This window comes from Diadema setosum, chromosome 4 (genome assembly GCF_964275005.1).
Source record: "Diadema setosum chromosome 4, eeDiaSeto1, whole genome shotgun sequence".
In the NCBI taxonomy this organism is placed as follows: Eukaryota; Metazoa; Echinodermata; class Echinoidea; order Diadematoida; family Diadematidae; genus Diadema; species Diadema setosum.
In genome coordinates this window covers 44,957,560-44,978,833 of record NC_092688.1, presented here as the reverse complement: position 1 = coordinate 44,978,833, position 21,274 = coordinate 44,957,560, and positions in this window count along the sequence as shown.

The window sequence follows — 21,274 nt, the reverse complement described above, 5'->3', positions numbered from 1 at the left end:
TACATTGGTTGTTTCTATCCCTAACTCACATTCTGGAACTATTTTGAAGCGCTGAAGCTACTTTTTCATCTAGAAATGGTATAAATTGTGGCTTTCAGGAGACGATGACAAATTTTATGTTTGTTCAACTTTAAAGCGCAGGATTCTCGGTTGAACAGGAAAGCAAAAGGTAACAACCTTGCAGATGATATTATATACTTCAGGAAACGCATTCCGGTTTCGAATTACTATGTAATAACTATAGGGGGGGGGGGGGGTTAAGAAAAGTACACACATTGATTTGTTGTGTTTAAGTTTGTGATTTATGTCTTTGGCTATAACAGGGGAACACTAGAGGCAAACGGATTTGTGTGCCTCGTGAGAGGATGCAGCTGTGGGATGAAATCGCAATTTAGAGTAATAATAATGATGATAATATTAATAGCAACAACATCATCATCATCATCATCATCAACAACAACAGCAACAGCAACAAAGACAACAACAATAACAACAACAACAAAAGCAACAACAACACCAATAACAGCAACACCACCAACGATAACAATAACACCATTACCGACATCAACACCAACATCAACAACATCAACACCACCAACAACAATTACACCCCACCAATAAACAACACCACCACCACCACCACCAACAGCAACAATAACGATAACAACACCACTAAAACAGCTTCTCCGGGATGAAACACATGAAATATCGCAAGCAGGTATAGGAACGACAACAATATTTCCTATGCTCACTTTTAATAATTTAGTCATTATTCTTTTGACCCGTTCACAATAATTTGCTTCATATCATACGGACACGATTGTTAACTGACCGACCCGTGCTGTGTTGGTCCCTACTGTATTTGGAAATTCTCGTTTTCATTCTCTCTCCTTCTACCACCTTCTCCCTTCCCCCTCCCCCCCCCCCCCAGCCCTCCACCACCACCACCAGCACCCTTGATTTGTTCTAGCCTACAGCACCATCAATCGAACGAGACATGTGTCTTACGAAATAACACGCACGGCTTAGTCGCGGCTCGGGGTAAGGTTAATTACACGCGCAATGATGACAACAATGAGATATGTTATTAATCTCGGGTGTTGATAAGTCGCTCATATTTTCTCTCTGATAGAACAATCTGGGCTAATGAATTGAGAGGTACCGCTACGACGACATAAAGAGAGGCAGAGGTTTCCCATCTCTTTTTTTGAGGGGGTGAAAATTTATATATTTTCCCTTCTCCGTCCTTTCCATACCCTATCTCACTCTCTCCTTCTCTCTCCCTTTCTTTATATTCGAGAAGGTTTGTAGGATGGTTGGAGTAAAGGGGGGGGGGGTAGGGAGAGATTGGAAAGCGAGAGAAAATCACATAGTCGCCAAGCGTTGGCCGTCATCACATACTGATTGTAGCGACAAGATCACACGGCGGGAACGGGACCAAAGACTCCGACAGTATTAGCCAGAATGTGACGAGAGCTCTCGGTGATAACCTCCAGAATATCAGCAGGAAAAAAAAAGCAGGAAAAAAAAGAAAAGAAATGAAAAAAAAGAGAGAGACTGCTAACCAAACCGAGCCGAAAATATTTTGATATCGACAGATTCCAAGATGCAGGAATTGATAGGAGGTATTTAGGAAGACCCGTTTTTTCGCAGAATCATCTTACAGGTCTTGATGAAAATACCATTCTAAAGGGGGCGGAGGGGGGGGGGGTGGATAGGGTGGGGCTGGGGAGAGGGGACGATAAGGTTGGTATACCCTCCATCAAAGCAAAAATATGTGCCATCAGGTTATTAAAGATGTAAACAGGTTTGCTTGAGATGCTTTCGACTGGCTGCAATATCCATTCTCTTCATATTTGTCTTATTCTTTTTTCTTTTTTTTTTTGCTTTGCTTTGTAGAAAAGCAGTGAGAAGTGTGATTATTTCGAGCGTCGATGCCGTTTGGATTTGGGCATGCATTATCGAGAGAGGATTAAGGTATTTGATGGGTAGTCGACTATCTTCAGCTCAGGAGGAGAAATGGTGAGGAGTGGATTGGGGAATACGGAGGGATGGGAAGAGAGAGAGAGAGAGGAAAGAGGGCGAGAGGGGGGATGGAAGGGGTGAGAAGGCAAGAGAAGAGGTGAAGAAAAGAGAGAGAGAGTTGTGAAATCAAGAAGGAGAGAAGGCTGCACGGTCATTAACGGGGGCTCTAGGTGGGGGAAATAATAACGAATTATGAGTATGGAGGATCATATCAGATTCGAAGGGATGATAGAGGTAGGGAGGAGACTCGTCCGTGTGAGCGTGGCATTGATGGATTGGTAACGGGGCTGTCGCCCGTACACCCTACCAGCACTTCGCCGGTATTACGTCGCGCGGCAGGTATTAACTGGTGGACGAAATTATGACGGGGCCGGTAAAGCTCATATTTGTAGCGTTTACCCTTTTTCTCTTTTATCACCGCAGCACGACGGCGGACGTAATATCAATTATTTATTATGGCACAAATCCGCTTCCCCATAAATAAAAACTAATCAACTCGAATGGCGCCTGAGAGATTTCGTTGCATCCAGCTTCTCGATCCAAAGCTGCGAAACTGCGCCATATTTTTCCCTCCCGTATCCTTGCGTCGTTCGCACTGCAGGATTACACCCAACAAGTCCATAACTTTTGTGGTATATAACGGTGCCTAGACACCTACTAGTAATCATTTCTTTTTTATTCGATTTTTTTTTTAGCTTGAGTTTTCTTCAGTCTTAGTTGTGTGGTGTTTTTTTGCGATATCTGTCATCTTTCAATCAATCAATGTATCTATTTCTTTATCCATCTATCTCTTCTTCTATCTTTAATCGTTCTCTATCTATCTATCTATCTATCTATCTATCTATCTATCTATCTATCTATCTATCTATCTATCTATCTATATACATATTTGATTTTTTTTGTTAATTAAAAGACATCTTTTGACTTTGGAGTCTCAAAATGGTAGGCCCATGTGTCCTGTGTGAATGTATGAAAAATGGACGTCCGTTTCTGCTACTTGAATATTGATTATACGATGATTACTCTATATCATTTGAGATTCAATGCTGACAACACGAGGTTCGACCGTGCTTACGTACTTCAATCAATGATCAATTATTATTCTGACGGAGGAATTTCGCTGAAATCACAACCCCATGTTCAATATTACTCTTGACTCTTATCTAGAACGGTATATACAATGAATTGTGGTAATAATGTTTGCAGGGATTATACCATGAGACGCTTGTTCCCATTGCTTATTCCTCTAAAATTTATTATCGTTCTTTCCTATAGAGATGTCTTTTATGGAGATATAGAATTTGCTTTTCTTATGATGTAAGCAGGCGAAATCTGACCGAAGTTTATAAATGACGCCATAAATATACGCACCTATGTAGGCCTACTGGATATCAGACTAAACCTTTCGGCTTACTGCACATAAATCACGTTCTATCAGAGCTCAGGGTGCGGAGTCATGATAATCTTAGCGAATTTTAGCTAAAGTGATCATTGCACTTGACTGGAATGAAACGACTTTATTTCTTTCTTTTTTTTATAAGGAAAGAAAAATATTGCCAGTGGACCTTAAATGCCGAGAGATATACGGACAAGCTTGTGCGGAATAGACAATAATCGTTTTCTAATAGAGAGTTTGGATTGTGACTGTTTCGCAACAAACTTTCATCATTTGAATGATGTGGTCGTCTTTAGTAAAAGCAATATACTATAATGAGTGGGCTAATTTTACTTATTACAGGCATGTATTTAGTCATGATGCTTACGAAGTAAGTGGTAGCACATCAATCTCGTTCAACCTCGGCGACATTAAAAAAGAAAAGAAACAAGAATCAGTATGATTTATGAAAACTTCGTTTGCTACGGATGACCGTTGATGGCGGTGAAACACGACCACCATGAAATCAACAAGCCATCCAACAACCTTGGGAGTCGCGATTGATCGAAAGTTCGATATCAATCTTAGCCCTAAGGTTGATACTAAGTCGAACAAACGCACAATTAATCTCTAAATCTCTACACACACAACCAAAAAATGGGTCAATAACGACCATATTATAACGAACTACGTGTTATGTTACATGATAGCAGATGTTACGTTTATGACCGAACAGGTTTGATATGATAGACTAAAACAAATCCAAGAGTACATAATGTTATCATATATGTTTATGCGATGTTTATCGAGCATGTATTATTCTTAGTTCAAAGATGCTCTGTTCTTAATTACGCTATCTTCAATTATTTCATCTATTTAGGTTTTGAATTCGCCAATAACGGGCCAGACGCGCAGCGACCTCAAGTCTGTGACGTCACTGTGGCTCTGAACTTGAAGCTATAAATGAAGTCTATCTCGTCCCAAGACAAGACTTCCATCCAACCTTTTTTTCCTTCTTCTTCTGTCATTTGTATGCCAAAGAAATCACTCTGAGATCTAACCTAGATTCGGCGATCCTCTGGGACCGGGAGAAATGGGCCAACTACACGCCTCGCTTTTCTCATATCATAATTCAACATTATCACAATAACCCAGTTTCTAGCCGTCCGTTTGACGCCCGGAACCTCACCTTCAGCAATGATACGAGGGGAGAGCTGAGGGGGAGAAAGAGACGGGGATGGGGGGGGGGGGGGAGGGATGGATGGGGGGGGGGAGGGGGATAGGAGGTTTTGATGGAGAGAGTGAGGTTGGGCGAGTAACAAAAGTTTCAGGTGTTTTCATTGTGGCAAAATGGCCGTGTGTTGCTATCTCTTTGCCCGCCATCACAATCAGTGATCGCCATTAAGTGAGAATATTGATGTGTAATGAAATGAGCTGCCTTATTATAAAAGATACAGCCTACAGACACAGCTTGTACATATTTACCTCATCTTAACACTTATATATGTTGCCATAATTTGCTAAATTCAAGTGTTTCAAATATGCTTTTCGCAAGCGCAAGTGCGACTTCAATGTACGTTCTCAATATCACAAATTTTAGAAAAAGGCGCGCTGTCATTATTTGAAACTTGCATATTTCCCTGATGGTGGTCATAATTACAAATACGGCGACGTTGGGACCCATCCATTGAATGAAATATTTCACAACTGTTGGTTTTTTTCTGCAAAAAATGCAACCAAAAAAAAAATTTTTTTTTTTCGTTCGTCATGAAGTTGACGAACCAAAACCACCCTGAACGAAATCAAATACGTGTAAGGGAATGTTTCCCTTAAAGTCAATAATTACTTCTACGGCTAGATGAATATTTTTACGACGAGATACTTCCAGATAATTATCTATAACATGGTTAACCTTAACTGTTGTTAATGGGGTCCAATTAAGAGCGAGCGAGAACACAAAAAGAGTACTACTTCACAATGTGTCACAACAACAATAACAACAGCAAACATTAAGGCCACTCCAGCAAATTGAAAGTATGGAGCCCATGGATGTAGAGCTTTGGCACATTTTCTAGCTTCACCTTTATGAAAGCAACAACAATTTAATCACATTATTTGAAATGTATTGCATTATATACTTTGAGAGAGCTTTCGACGACACAATGACGACGAACGTGACATGAATATGCAAAGTGCCATTAGTAACGAAGATCTTTAAAACAAACGCACACACACACACACACACACACACACATACAGACACACAAAATAAAAACCTTCAAATTCTCAATTCAAAAAAAAAATGACTCAATAAGCCTTCGGAACTTCAGCTTTGATTACTTTTGATAATTTATTTCATTTCATTTCATTTCATTTCATTTCATTTCATTTATTTTCATTTTCAACAAAAATGTCAATGTTTAAAACATAGCATGAAGAAAGAAAGAAAAAACACAATAGTACATATTTTGCACACATCGAAATATAATATGAACGGCGTATCACAGATCAATATCGAAAATCTCCCTGAACTTGGAGACAAGAACAATTCCAGATTCTCGTTTTCACAGTGAGTGTAATACGCAGAGATAGATACTTTTAGTATTTATCTCCATGGTGTAAATAGCATCTTGCCCGACAGACGAAAATAGTAGACGTAGGTGGCGCTCTGGTCAAAAACTAATATGGCCGAACAACGCGGGTGTTCGAGTCACCTGCCAAACTGAAATAGACGCCACGGGACGGGAGGAATTCCGCTAGGATTGTTGGTGACGGATCCACGGATATTTCATCCATGGACCTATGCAAACTCAAGCATGTTTTATATATTTTTCGTTCTCTTTATCTCGCCTTCTTCAGTAATGGTTTAGGGAGCATAGTTTTGGGTGTGTCCGATCATTAATGATGCGGCAGATCATAAAAAGATTCCCTCATGTGTCCTTGGGTGAAGGTAACGATTTTGTATGTGGGAGGGAGAGAGATGGAGAGGGAGAGAGAACCAGATCCAAATGTATACGATATCGCCGCGGCTCGAGATGCCATTTCGAGCCGGTGTCGCGGCGCCGCATCATATACCGTCAGAGGTTCACCTGCTGCACGCCGCCGCGAAACGCGAGCGAGGAGGAGTCGACATAAAGAGAGAACTCGATCCCGGTGTCAAATTCCGCAAGTACATCGCGGCTCAGACATGTCAAATATTTCTCCCCGAACCATAACCACAATCTCGAGAAAGTCGCCACCAGATTGAAATTTCAATTTTACAGGGGGGGGGGGGGGGGTGGAGGGGGAGAAAAGGGGTTCATGCTCTACATTCACGGTCCACGCCTGGTCTCTATTGAGGGTGTGTGGCGTATGGTCTCGTATTTCCCTCCGATGATGAGACGGTGGACGTGCAAGAGAAGAAGGAGGAGAAAGAGGAGGAGAAGTTGAAGATGCAGTTTTCATCAGGTAATGAAACACCGCCCTCTACAGTCTGTTTGATACCCTTCCCTACCTCTAGTATAAAGGGTGAGCCGGTGGCGCCGGGTAGGCGCGAAGCGGCTTACCGCTCGTAAATTCAAAAGTCTCCGGTGAAAGCAATCCGCGGCCTTTCCTTCGTCGCAAGCATCATCAAGCCCTTGTTAGGATTTGTTCGTCATGTTTGATCGTTTTGCTAAAAGTTCAGCAGAGGGGTAATAACTTGACCCCTCTCCTCATCTCTCGCGCGATCTCCCAACCCCCCCCCCCCACCTTTTTCTCTCTTCGTCCTCCTCCTTTAGAGTTTTGCCAGCCACTTTGATGCCGCTCCTGCCCACCTCTCATCCGCTCCCAAATCCATCTCGCGGTTAACTTCTGCGTCCTGAAGATACTCTGGTAATGCCTGCCGGAAAAGATGTAGTACTGTCTACATTGAAATCTGGAAGAAAAAGAATGTTTACCCAATAATAACCTTGATAAGTAAAGCTGTACTTACCACTAAAGGTGAGATATGAGACAGACGTGATCAATAACATTTTGTATGTATGTATGTATGTATGTATGTATGTATGTATGTATGTATGTATGTATGTATTTATGTATGTATATATGTATGTATGTGTGTATGTGTGTGTAAGGTGTATGTATGTGTGTATGTTTATACATGTATACTTGTATAGAATATAAGTATATCTTATATTATAATCATATATGTTTTATTATACATGCACTCACATATACAAACAAGTGATTGGGAAGTGAGAGATAAATGAAGAAGGGAGAAGAATATATACTATATCTAAATACTATAAGCGCTGCACTAGTTTGAACGCAGCACACCATGATGTTATCATTTTTGTACCAAATTTTCTTTTCTGCTGTATTAACATATTTTACATGACATTCAAAAGGCATCGCATGTTGAATGACAGAATAGACATGTGACCGTTCATTAACATAATATACTGCATTAATAAATCTTGCACACAAAACGTAACATCGTTCATGTGTACACATTTCATATTTTTTTCTTTCTTTCACATAAGAGCTACCGATCACATCGGCAGACTGTTTAGCACAGCGGCGCCGCAGTTGACATACGTGAGCTTTAGATCTGCGAATGCTGAGGCGACACTAATTGGGCCAAAAATTATGTCCTGCACATGCATGAGACAGCTGTTTCCATTGTCGAACCCGGGAGGCTGCGTCGTCTTAGCGTTCGCGTCGCAGATCTAAAACTCCTTATTATCACTGGAATCATAACCGCATAGAGCGCCACGAAGTAACACTTACATTTTTCATCTGTAACATTGAATCCGACCCACAAGTGTATTCATTATTAATAAACTGATGATGACAAAATAATACCCCTTCCCCCTTTTGAAAGATACATTCTCTGAAAATGTTCTCCTTCAAAACGCTTGAGATTCCAGCACCTCGACATTCGTTTTAATGATTGTATTTGAAGGCATCATAACAGTTGGAAACTTGATGTAGGCAGTCAAACCGTAGCTCCAGACAGGTAAAGTATATTTTCCCTGATAACGAACTTCGGCAAATAACCTTATTGCGACAGATGTGTCGATAAAGTTCGATTTTTGTTTCCGATCAGAAAGACCTTTCAGAAAATATCCAAACTTGAAAATTTTTCAAGGAGTTTAAAAATGACTGACAAGAGGAAGTAATTAAGATACATTTTGATGCTAAATTCATGCTAAATTCATGAGATAAGCGTCATGAGAAGAAGCGGGATTGACTAGGAGTGACCTGGAGTGTATTCATCTATTCAATAGCATTTTTACTCACTGGTTTCAAACAAGCTTTTCAGCAAGTTAAAATGCAAAATAGATAGATAGATAAATAAATAAATAGATAAATAAATGAAATAAAATGTTGCACGGAGACTGAACGAAATACATGAGGGAATGTAAGGCTTGAAAATTTACTGCCGTTACCTATAATCTTAAAGAAGTAATAGCAGTTGGAAGAAAAAAAATACTCTCGCCACGTATCTCATGTAGGAACAAAAACCCTGCGGGATCTTGGAATGGTAAGGTTTACAGATAGCGATCTTGGCATCACAACAAAGTAGTTCTTAACGGTCCCTCCTGCAGCGCCCTGGCAAAGAAACTGGCTTTAAAAATAGTGAAAATATTATGAGTGTCATGCGAATCTCAAAGAGATGAGATAAATACTTCATCATCGTCAGTGACTACCCTACATGGACATAATATTCATGGAAGACTTATCTTTATTTCTATTTTCTTTAATCGTGCTTACTTTTCAAGGGCGCGTCATCAAACGTGCTCACTTTATTTTGCTTACATCAATTCATGAAATGGGCGGATGATTATAATCCTAACCTTCATCCTGCTTCGCTTTTGCGGAGCAAAAGGTCTTTAAGGACCACAAGCTGTGCCGTTATGAAGTCATAAACTAATCTCCTAAAATAATGATGCTTGTCAGAATTGTACCCCACTCCCAGGTCATTTTGTTCATCTAACTGTGATGTGAAGGTAGGTTGGGGTCGATTAATTCTTGAGAAGTCACCCAATGAAACTGACCGTACCATATTGTTGGCCTGGACTCGATCTTTTGGGATGTCTCTTTTGTGTTTGGGGTTAACCCTCATAAATTCCGCTTCCCCTAGTTTTGGAGTAATTGGGGAATTTGTTTCATGGGTATAAGTGGATTACAGGGAGGAATAACAAGGTTAATATTTCCTGTATTACCTAAAAAAAAAAGCAGCGCATGGGGGATATATCCTTCTTGTCCAGCTATGGCGGCACTTCCCTCACATCAGGAGAATAACATTCAACAACCGCGCGTCTTTCGCTCCGTAAAGAGCGCCAAGCATTGTGCGTGCACATCCACCCTGCTTTAATGCGGACGCCGAATAAACACGAAAAGTAGACCTTTTTTAATCACAATCATCAAGTCGAGTATGTATGGCAGAAATGACAGGTAGCGATGGGTTTTGGGTGTATCTCACAAATGGAGCATAAGTTGGCAATCATGTCGCTATCACTTTTCATATTACAGGATTAACCCCAGCGGGGTGCCATTCAGGAGTGTCCTCATTGATGTCTTTTTAACCGCCCCACCATCTTCATTCACTCCCCCTCTCACTCCCTCCCCTCCCTCCCTCCCTATCTTTCTTTCTCCATCATTGCATCTCATCCTTCTCTCTTCCTTTGCTCTGCCTCCAGCAGTATAACATCCATGCCATCGTTCGAAAATCCTATCCTCACATAAAGTAAACTTCAGTCTGCAGGTGGCAATTGATGCTATTTCGAACACTAACAAAAGACTCTCAATCCATTGACGGCCGAAAAAAAAATAATAAAAAGAAGAAGAAGAAGAGAGAAAAAAAAGAGTGATGCACAGACATTTTGACTATTTTCTACCCCTGGCAGTCAGTGAAAGCGTTACCAGATCATGATCCCCCTTTCTCCGTCTACATCAAAGATGCTTCAACCCACTCAAAACCAACAGTAGGAGATCATTCACGCCATTTATCTTCAGCCGAGATAGAAATCGAAGTGAACCGCTTCAGCATGTTGACGGAACAGTTCTTGGAGGAAAAAAAAGAAAGAAGAAGTTATGAACGACTGATATGATAATGTTATTAAATGACTACTGGTAATTCGCTTACGTATAAGCATAGTCTTATTAGATCTGTGCATAAACGAAAAAAAAAATGGCGCGTAACAGAATGCGTGGCCGTAAATGCAGTAAAATTGAAGATAGAGCAAAGATGAAGGCAAAAACACGAAGATAGCTGGCAGGAAGACTGTGAAGAAATATGTGCAGAAAATGTATTTATTTATACTCAAATATGAGATTTTAGATTGGTGAATAAGGGGAGAAGAAATAGAAAGAATAAGTATGTGAAAAGAAAGAGGAATATAGGGATAGAGAGAGCGAGGAAGAGAGAAAGGGAGGGAGAGAATGAATCAGGAACACAAGGTCAACGTGCATTGAGCTTTGAAAAGGCTAAAAGAGGCGTTAAATTGACACTCGTTCTTCGGGCGCCCATGAATTGGCAATGAGCTCACTAGTTGCCGCTGGGAATACACTCCCGGTGCGCACTGGGCCCACAAGGGCCTACTTTCCGCGAGCAATTACATTAATTGATCGCAAACGCGACGCACGACCGACGTGCTAATGAAATAGAGCTCGGTGTGTTAGCATTAATCCCCACAGGCGCCTCGACTTGGATCTGTTCATGTCGATATACGCCTTTATTTCCCCCTCTCTAAATTATCATAATTTTTAGCCCTCAGATATACGATTTTAATTTTGACCTCTATACAAATTTAGGACCCATACCTCGCAGAGGTTATACCAATGCAATACACCGACAATCGTCACCATTGTTGTGACGCGGTCGACTGCAAAATCAAACTCCGCCCTTGCTCCTCCTCCTTCTCCTCCTCCTCCACCTCCCTCCTCGGGTCCGGAGGATTACCACCCTCATCACCTGGCAACGCACTGCATCTCCGTGATGAAAAAAAAAAATGTGTGACATAAAACATAAAAAATGAATGCCAGCTGATGAAGGGAATTTAACTTTGAATGAAAGGGAGCGGCGCAAAGGGGCGTGTGTGTCCTTGGGAAGCTGTGCCTGACGAACCCCTGGTTTGCTGTCCAGTGGAACTTCAAAGACAAACAAGAAAAAAAACCAACAACAACTGCAAAGACAAAGATTTCTCGACACACGACGATTTTTGTAAGCGTTGGGAAGATATGATCATGATGGTAATACTTTTGTAGAAACATTACTTAGTAACCCTTGTTCGTCTCGGCCTTTTGCTGTCCGCCCTTCTACGACAGTGCCCCTATATTTACTACTTTTCCCTCCAAACAAAAATACAATGGTATATGTGATGATACATCGTAAAAGACAAACAAACATATACATCAATATTTTTGTTTAATTTGTTTTACTTTTGTCTATGCGGTATTTCTCTTTCCACGTGTTAAAAGACATTCCAAGCCTTTTGCCTTTATTAAAACGTTAACGTGTCGAAGATTACAAGCGTTGACATACACACCGAAATACAGGAGCGTCACTGTTGTTTCCAACAGAGCAGAATAGGGTGTAAAGAGGTACATCGACTCCTATAAATGTTTGTTTTGTTGTTCATTTGTTGTTGTTTTTTTTTTCGAACACGACTCGATTAAGCATCAGCAGCACGTCTGAGCAATATTATCGTCATCCGATCAATAATTGTGTTTCGTGAATCATTTCTAAAACCGGTGCCATCGCAAGGAAGACCAAAAATGATAATCACTTTCGCTTCAAATGAAGGACTACCAGTCGTAATGTTCTCTAGTACATTTTCATTGTATTTATGTGCGTGTGTTTCTGGTGTTTGTATTCGTGTTTGCGTTTTATACGGAGATCTACAGTATCATCCTCGGACCAAACGGCTGGCCGACTATAGCCGATGTTAAGTTGAAGCAGTAGAATCAATCCCTTATTGATTAGAAAGTTACCCTGAAAACGATCTCCCTGGATTGCAATATTTATCAGCAGGTTGAAATAGACTCGAGCCCAATGTCCTTCTCATACCGATTGTCGAGTGAAGACGATAATCAATCAATAGTGCTCAAGCTCTGTAAAACAATAACTGTGTCATACTGACACTTGTTACTGTTACCAATATAAATAGCAGCAACATAGTCAAGCTACAGTGCTCGTGAATGAAAGACAATAATAGCTATAAAGTAAACAAACGTGGAATTGTCGATTGACCACTTTATTCTGACAGAAATATTCTATAAATATATAAACATAATCATAGTATCACACTATAGAAACAAAGTTTGGATGTTTATCCTGAAGATTACTTTGAAACTCGTCGATGCAGGTCAGATATCACAAAGACACGAAAGAGGATTTTCCCAAGCGATGCTTGTGACCCTTATTGTGTTGTCGAACTTGAACGAATTTGTAACTTTCTGTCTTCTATTTTTTTCTTTCTTCCTTAAAGTCATCCGCCCTCTCTCAGGAGGCGGAAGAATCAGATTGGAGAAGGGATCGCGAGTGGTTTTGCTTTCTGTGCCCGCGTAAGTCCCAAGGCAAAGTTATTACCGCTGAAAAGGTCAACCGTGAGTGAAATCGTTACTGTCTTAGGGATCAGTCCAAGCTGCGAAGACCATCCATCATCCTAAAAAAACCCGTCCCAGCCGCCCCCGCCCGAACTTCGTCTTGTCCCATCCCTCCCGATCGTTTCCCTCCCCTCCCTTCCCATCCCCTCCCCACGCTCCGTTGCTCCACGTTATCGAGAACGCGCCGTCATCTCCCTCGACCTGAGCCGTCTCGTCGTGTCGCTTTTCTCTCGGATTTATCGCATGGCCAGCCGAACGGGAACCTCACGCCATCGCTGCCAGCTATTAGACAACACGAAAGGAATTAATAAGAAGTGGTGCGCGCACGCGATGACAGTGACCCAGTTACCAAACAGTCACACTCGCTATCAATCTTTTGCCCGTTCCTAATTTCGTCAGCTGTGAATCAGAACGCCGCGTAAGTGAGACCGATTATTTCCACTTTGTCATTGTGTGCAAATGATTGTGTCAACCCGCCGCGGAGAGCGTGTACATGTATAATGTTGCAACAACAAACGTCTAAGATTCTGAACACATCTCTTTGAATTCTCTCTTCATTTATCACGCACAGGTTCAGCCTTTAAACGATTAAAATGGAAATGGTTGAGCTCGGACGCTAGAATAAAGCTTAATCAGTCTCCAAAACCCGCAACTATCACTACGAAAACAATAAAATCATGTTTATCATAATAAACACATGGACTTTCCTAACAAGGCGAACAGTACGTAAAGGTGAACAATTTTATGACTGAACGTGTATACAAACAATTGCATTTTCTCGATGTAATGAGAAATGGATAAATGTAATGAGAGCTCAGACACAAGGTTTCCATTTTGGCGCTGCGAACATCGCCTGCTTGCGTGACGGCCAGAGCTACCAGTCCGTAGCGCACCAGCGCCGGTGATGTGTGTACATTGGCGGCGCGCTTGCGCGAGGAGAGCAGACCGTGTGCGACAACTAGAGCGTGGCGAGTAAATAACAATCTTTCATCCCAGATTCCAATCAAGTTTACAATCCATGCAAAGCTATGCCATTCATTTATAGTCGAAAGCCAATTCTTGGGCACGAAGGGGGAGCTAGGGAAAAGAGGGGGGGGGGGTGGGGACAAGGAATGAGTTCAAACAAGTTCAAGAGGAGTCAACGGAAAGTCCTGTTGTTTTACGCCACAATCTCCATGTCTGGTGGCGGACACATTAATGTAATAAGGACAATTGATCAGATTAGTGATCAACCTGCCGGGGATGGTGTCTCAATACGGCATGCTCGTGTAAACTCAGCTCCTTCTTGTACTCATGTTACATATAGCTCTTTGTCACTGGCATCTTTAAAGGGATTGGTGGAGATGAGAATTAGGATTGTAAAATTTTTTGTAAGATACCAAGAAACCACTTATATAGAACATAGAATAGAACAGAGCATTCCATTCTAAGAGGAATTCAAAGTTTATCTGATGAAAATCGGTTCTGGAATGGCTGAGACATCCAAAAACAGAGTAAAACAAATCGATCCTAATAAAAGGTGGGTCTCATCTTTTATTAGGATAGCTTTGTTTTGGATATCTCAGTCATTTCAAAAACAATTTTCATCATATAAAAGTTGAATTCCTCTTGGAATTACAGGCTCTTTCACATTTCATACGAAGTTTTATCATTATCTCACCCAAAAATGTTAAAAACCTGAAGTTAGATCTCAACCAAAACTGTACGATCCCTTTGAGGCTTTCATCACTTAAATCGTTTCGATCTATGACACTAAAGAATCACTTTATATCAAACTCCTCCCATAATGATAATAACAGAAACAAGTAACATAATTATTATTTTGCTTCATTACAGGCAACATTTTTTTTTATGGCGTCTATGAACAAGATCTTTCACTGTTTTCATGCACTCCCAATCTCTGCATCTCACGGATTGTCCCGTTCGGTTCTGACACACCTTGTATTCCCTTCTAGAAAGAACACAGTGTCCCACAGTGTGACGCACAATGCGAAACACAGTGTGAACACATTGTGAACACAGTGTGAAACGTCTTCACACTGTTAAATTCGCGCGTTTTTTAACATTGTGAAAACAATGTGAATCATCAATTCACAGTATGAAACAGGAAATTATTATGTGAACTCTCTTAAAAAAAAACCAATGCACCACAGTGTGAAATCATCTTCACACAGTAAAATTCAAGCATTTTCACACAGTCGACTATGTGAGCACACTCTGAACACACTGAGGGACACTGTGTTCTTTCCAGCAAGGGTAACCCATTGTTCAGGGGGACCCGGATGTACAGTCTGTGAGAACTGCTATTTCTTGGAGTAACAGTTGAAAACCATGATCCTGCCGAGACGAAAAGGCCTTTTAGAGATAATGTTCAACCGGTAAAGGAAATACTTGTGGTGGATATGCAGTATACTATTGACTGGTATAAAAGGCCGTAGTGGGGAGTGGGTGGAACAGTATGACTCATCGGGGATGGCTGGGAGCCTATGATCAAGACTCTTATGTAAATAGTGCACGATGTCTAATGCAACATAATAGTCTATTAATTTTAAACAGTAGGTGCAGAATTGGCCAAAACAGTTTAATGTTGCCTATATAGACCGAAGGCAGAAGTGCATGCTAAGTCTAACCAAGCATTTTGAATGTATGTACTGTGGAATTGCGCACGGCAGAGCACATTATGAATAATAATAAAGTATAATTTTTTTTTATTGTTCCACATTCCACATTTCAAAAAAATATATAAAACATAAACATCACAATACAAAAGCATGGATGAATTGTCAAGTACAGCTTATAAGACAATAATAAAACATGTGAAATATGAGGAATCTACATAGAAGCATTGTTTGTAGGGTGTGTGAGATTCCCAATATTCATAAGTATAATGCACGACGGTGAGATATATTTACAGTATAGTGAATGTCACTTGATAAGGAGTTAACATTATTATAACGCGTATCATTGTTGTGAATATCCTGTTGATGCGTGAACATGCGTTATTGCCTAATACTGTACCATACCATTGTAATCCAACGCAGTGGTATCTTGCAGCCCCTAAATTTGTCCTCGTGGAAATTAAAGGAGCATAAATCCTCAACTTCCAACATTGAAAAATATTCTTTTAATAGCGACAGTGTAGTCTCATTTCATGAACAAAATGTGCAAGGGGTGTTGACTACGCTCAGTAAATTCGCTCAATTATGATTTAATAATGATTATCGAAAGACGATTGAACCGAGTGAGATAGCCCTAGAGTGAGAAAGTGTAGGGTCTGCAATAATTGCCTATATAGTAGCTTCAGAAACAAAATTTTCATGTCACAACGTCATCACGTCATAGTCAATCTTTTTTTTAAAACTTATGATGAACTGATGAATAGAGAACTTCACAGGCTTAGAAAACAAATAACGAAATAACAAATAACGAGTGATTTTAGAAACTCATTATTGCTGATTTCTATTTTAAGTTTGACATCTTTGATTTGATTGTGTGTGTGTTTGTGTGCGTGTGTGTGTTCTTGGCCTAGCGCATATATATCATCATCAAAATTAGATAATTGTATCATTCAAAGGGCTTGCGAAAGAAGACTACTTTTGAAATGTGATAGTGTTTTGTAAATGCTCACGACACTCGTGATTAGGAACACGTGTTTTACTACCCACCCTGTAAGCCTATCACAGCCCTCGACAACACATTCTGGAACAACTGCTCTCTCGCAATGTCAGTGATATGGCGTCGGATTATCAAGTGCAATTTGAAGCATTCGCCATTTTATTGGTGTATAACATTACTTTAGGGGACGAACCTCTTTTTGAAAAATCTTTTGATATTTACTCTGTACCCTTTTCATATATATATATATATATATATATATATATATATATATATATATATATATATATATATTTCATCAAGGGGCTTAAAACCTTTTTGTGCCGGAAACATTGGGCATTGTGTACAAAGCTGGGGGTTCTCTGGACCAATCGTCACTCAAAGCACACACACCTAGAGGGAGGGATACAGAGGGAGAGAGAGAGAGGGGGGGGGGGGGGGAGAGAGAGGGGGGAGGGGGAGGGGGAGGGGAAGTCCAACGGCAAGCGTTTTATTGAGCTTTAATATAATCTATTTGACTGATGGAAGGACAAGGTTGGCTCCGTTTGCGTGAAAGTTATGATTAAACTTTTTTCCACTGCCGTGTTCTGATCAGATTCCTTCTGCGTGTAATACATGATTTGCAGATTCGCCGTTGTTCATCTTCTATTATACATTCTGCTCCGCAGAATGATATTCAGAACGACCCGCCAAAGCATCAATAAGTGATGTGATTTCTTTCCCCTCCGACTTTCTGCACCTTTGCACGCATTCATGATGACGTCATGACGCTTTTCTGTTCTTGGGGGAAAGGTTGTAAATCAGAGATTGAAAATTTTGATTTGTGAAGACAAGGTCCGCCGCCGTTGTGGCGTCATCGAATGAATGTTTACGCAAGAGTGGCTTCGGAAATTAATGGGACCTCATACTATTCATCAAGTCTATTAAAATTGCATTCAGACTGAGATTAGTATCAAGAGCGAAGGTTGATTATCATTAATGTATGGAAAATCCTGTCGTGCGAAAGTTTTGCATTTTTTGGCGCCAAAGAAAGCGCGGCGCGCAATCGCTCTCGGCCACATTGTTAGCTCTACAACACCTAGTTGTGTTTCGGAGGTCGCACATGACAAATGTTTCAACAGATTTAGCCATGACATTTCGATGAGAAGGTAATCAGGTGAGAGAAAGAAATGCAAACAAATCCTTTCTATTCTCGCTTGATGATTAAAATAAAAAGTAGTGACGCATTACCCTTCCATGTGTAAACATCAGGCAAGGGCGAGGTGAACGTGGCACAAGAATGAAGGATTCCATATTAATGATTTGACAAATTGATTAGCTCACGCATCGCTCTGGCAACCAGAGAAAATACCGTCATCAAAATACACCATAGCACTGATTAATTACAATGTTATTGAGTCCATTCTACCATAAACTTACCTGAGCTATGGTGAGAAAAGAAAATACCCGACAAGCAGAAAGTGATGAATTTTTATGCGAGGGATGATTGGAGCTGCTACCAATCAATTAGTAGGAAACAGTAATGGCGACTCATAATTTAAATGAAAAAACAATCAAACGAGTAATGTGTATGCACATATACATATATATATATATATATATATATATATATATATATATATATATATATATATATATATATATATATATATATATATGTATACATGTATGTATATATGTTACATCTTAAGTATTAAGTGAAACTTTACTCTGATAAAGATTTACAATTATGTCCCTTTTGCCAACATTTTCACTGATCTGTTATTCCTTAACTATCCACTTTCAAAAGCAAGTTCCTTAGACATTATTTCCTATCGAATGTGTATAGTAGATATTTTTATGACTATGCATTATATTTCTGATGATGAAGTTTTATATCAAGTTACGCATCTGCTCTATCGTGGGTGTGATTTCCATTATTATGGTGAAATCAATGATATAGAATGATAATGGGTTTTATTTGAATTTCACATAAATTTCAGTAGTTTGAGAATATTGCAATCCTTTCCATACACACGTAAAAGAATGAAAGCACAGACTCAAGTAAAATGCGCATACAATGATCATCACAATCCTCATGGAATTGTGCTTAAACTTGTGTAAAATGAATGGTATACGGTTGCTGATTTAGAACTGCAAAGAACCCATGTCACTGCCTGTTAAAAGTAATAATTCCATCAAAGCTATCTAAAATCTGCATCCATTTTATGCAAGGGAGATAGAAATGTATGATTTTGATATCATTAAAACTAGAAAAGAAAATCGCTGAAGACATTTTGAACATAAGACATACAGTAAGAACCAAACTAAAATGTGTCAAGAAATGATATGAAATAGGATTCTCATTTCTGGAAGATAGTGAGAAAACTTTGACCGTTCTCCTCGATTAATTTTGTTCAGTTTGCCAAAGTCAGTGGGGACGTAGATCTTGACTTATTGTAGACAGCCCCAAAACAATTCAAGGAATTTACCCAAAAAAAGACGTTTCTAATGTTCATCCCTTCCACCGAAGTACGACGACGTCATGTAACATGTGTGCGTGTCTGGGTCTTGATTTGAAAACGTCCTTAAGAGCGCAATTTCAATTACCTCGATTTACCTCCAACAGTTTTCTGTTACGTCCTCTTGCAATCTCTGGTTCCAAATTCGATACAAATACACAAGTTTGTCAGAAAGTTTTATCTTCTTTTATCTTTTTCTTTTTAATAATTGTACATGATCCTAAAATCCACGCATGGAAACCATCGGTAGAGAACAGATCATTTCTTTTTCTTGTCTTCTCTCTTTCTAATAGATAAATAAATAAATAAATAAATAAAAGACTCTCCTCACCAAAGCTGTAATTGGGGCTTTAAAAGGTTCCGCGAACAAGAGTTACCCTTGGCCGGGAGAGCGGAGCATGTCTTTACCAGGGCCAAGGGTAGCCGTTGATACAAGTAATTACCGTCTCCTGATCGACTCCCATGTAACGCCTTGATTAGGTGCGGGCGACATCTGGAGTGCACACGGTACTTCAGTATGGCCAAAAAAAGAAAAAAAGAAAAAAAAAGAAAAAAGAAAAAAAAAAAGAAAGATAAAACAACAACAACAAAAGCAGAAACGAGCTCAATTTAGTGGTACTCTTTAACGCGGCCGTGACCGCGTTACAAGTGAGCTTATAGAGTCAAACACACACACACACACACACACACACACAAACACACTAATACACAAACACATACATACATACATACATACATACATACAAATGTAAATACATACATATAGACATGCATACACATGCATTCAGATACACATAATACATTACAGATAAACAGACACGCACACACATACATACATTGTCGTCGGAGAAAAGAAAATGGAAGAGTAAAACAAGCCGATTGCCAGTTGTATCATTATGCTACCACTTTGTCTTGGATCACACGTCACAAAATCACGAACAAGAGTGTCGGATTCGGAGATTTTCTATCAACGTATTAGCTAACCTTGGCTTTTTAGCAGTCCCCTCCATTTCCGATCTTTTCTTTGTTATGATTCAGTCACATTTTGTCCTTGTACTTCTTCTACCAAAATATGTTTTTTGTTTCATGTAAACAAAAGACGTGTATTTAAATTTCATTTGGACATGTAAAAGTTACTTTGTACTGACTTTGTGTATATGCAATGCCATATTATATGGTTTGGCCGGAAATGAAATAAAAAATGAAATGAAATGAACCTATATCCTCTACGTTTTTTGTTTTGTATGTTTTTGGCACGGCATTTCACCTGCTCAAGGTGTATGGTGTAAGGTGCAGTTAAAGGAGACCTCCGGATGATTTTCAGATTTTTACATTTGAACAACTATAAATTAGTTATACTGAGGACAGAGTTTCAGAATTTGTGATGATTGGGATGAAGAATAAGAATATTTTCAAAATTTAGAACAAATTGCAATGAACAAGGATGATGACATGGCAGAGTCACCAAAAGAATGTATGAGTTGGGGCTCAAGGAAGCAGAACAAAAGAAGAAGGCATGCATAGATTATACACATGTGAACTCGCAAGCAAGCAAGCTGTATTGTATTGGAATTGCACCTTCTATGTCATCGTCCTTGTTCGGTGTAATTTGTTTAAATTTTTCAAAGTATTGTTTCTCTGCTCAAGAACCACAATGAATTCCACAAATCAATACATGGAGTTGTCGATTTATGTGGTGTGAAATTATGAAAATCGTCTGGAATGTCCCTTTAACGTAAGAACATGCAATGATATATGAACATGTTAATGTCAAAAGAAAGTTGAAATAGCAGAACCTATGTATGTGGGTGTACAGGCATTCGTAGCATTTGTTCGTGACGAAGTTAAAGGGTTGATATAGTTTTTGTTGACATAGGGTTTCAGGTTCAAAGTTTTTGCGAGATACTGATATGTAAACCACTTATATGAAACATAATATTAAAGGGTATTCAAATCTAAGAGGACTTCAATGTTTATTCGATGAAGATCAGTTTTGAAATGGCTGATATATATATATATATATATATATATATATATATATATATTTTTTTTTTTTTTTTTTTTTACAGTCTTAATAAGAGTCGGTATCTATCTTTAGGACCTCTTTGTGTTACTTTTTTTAATATCTGATCGATTTCAAAACCATTTTCATCAAATAAATTTTTAATTCTTCTTAGAGTAGTAT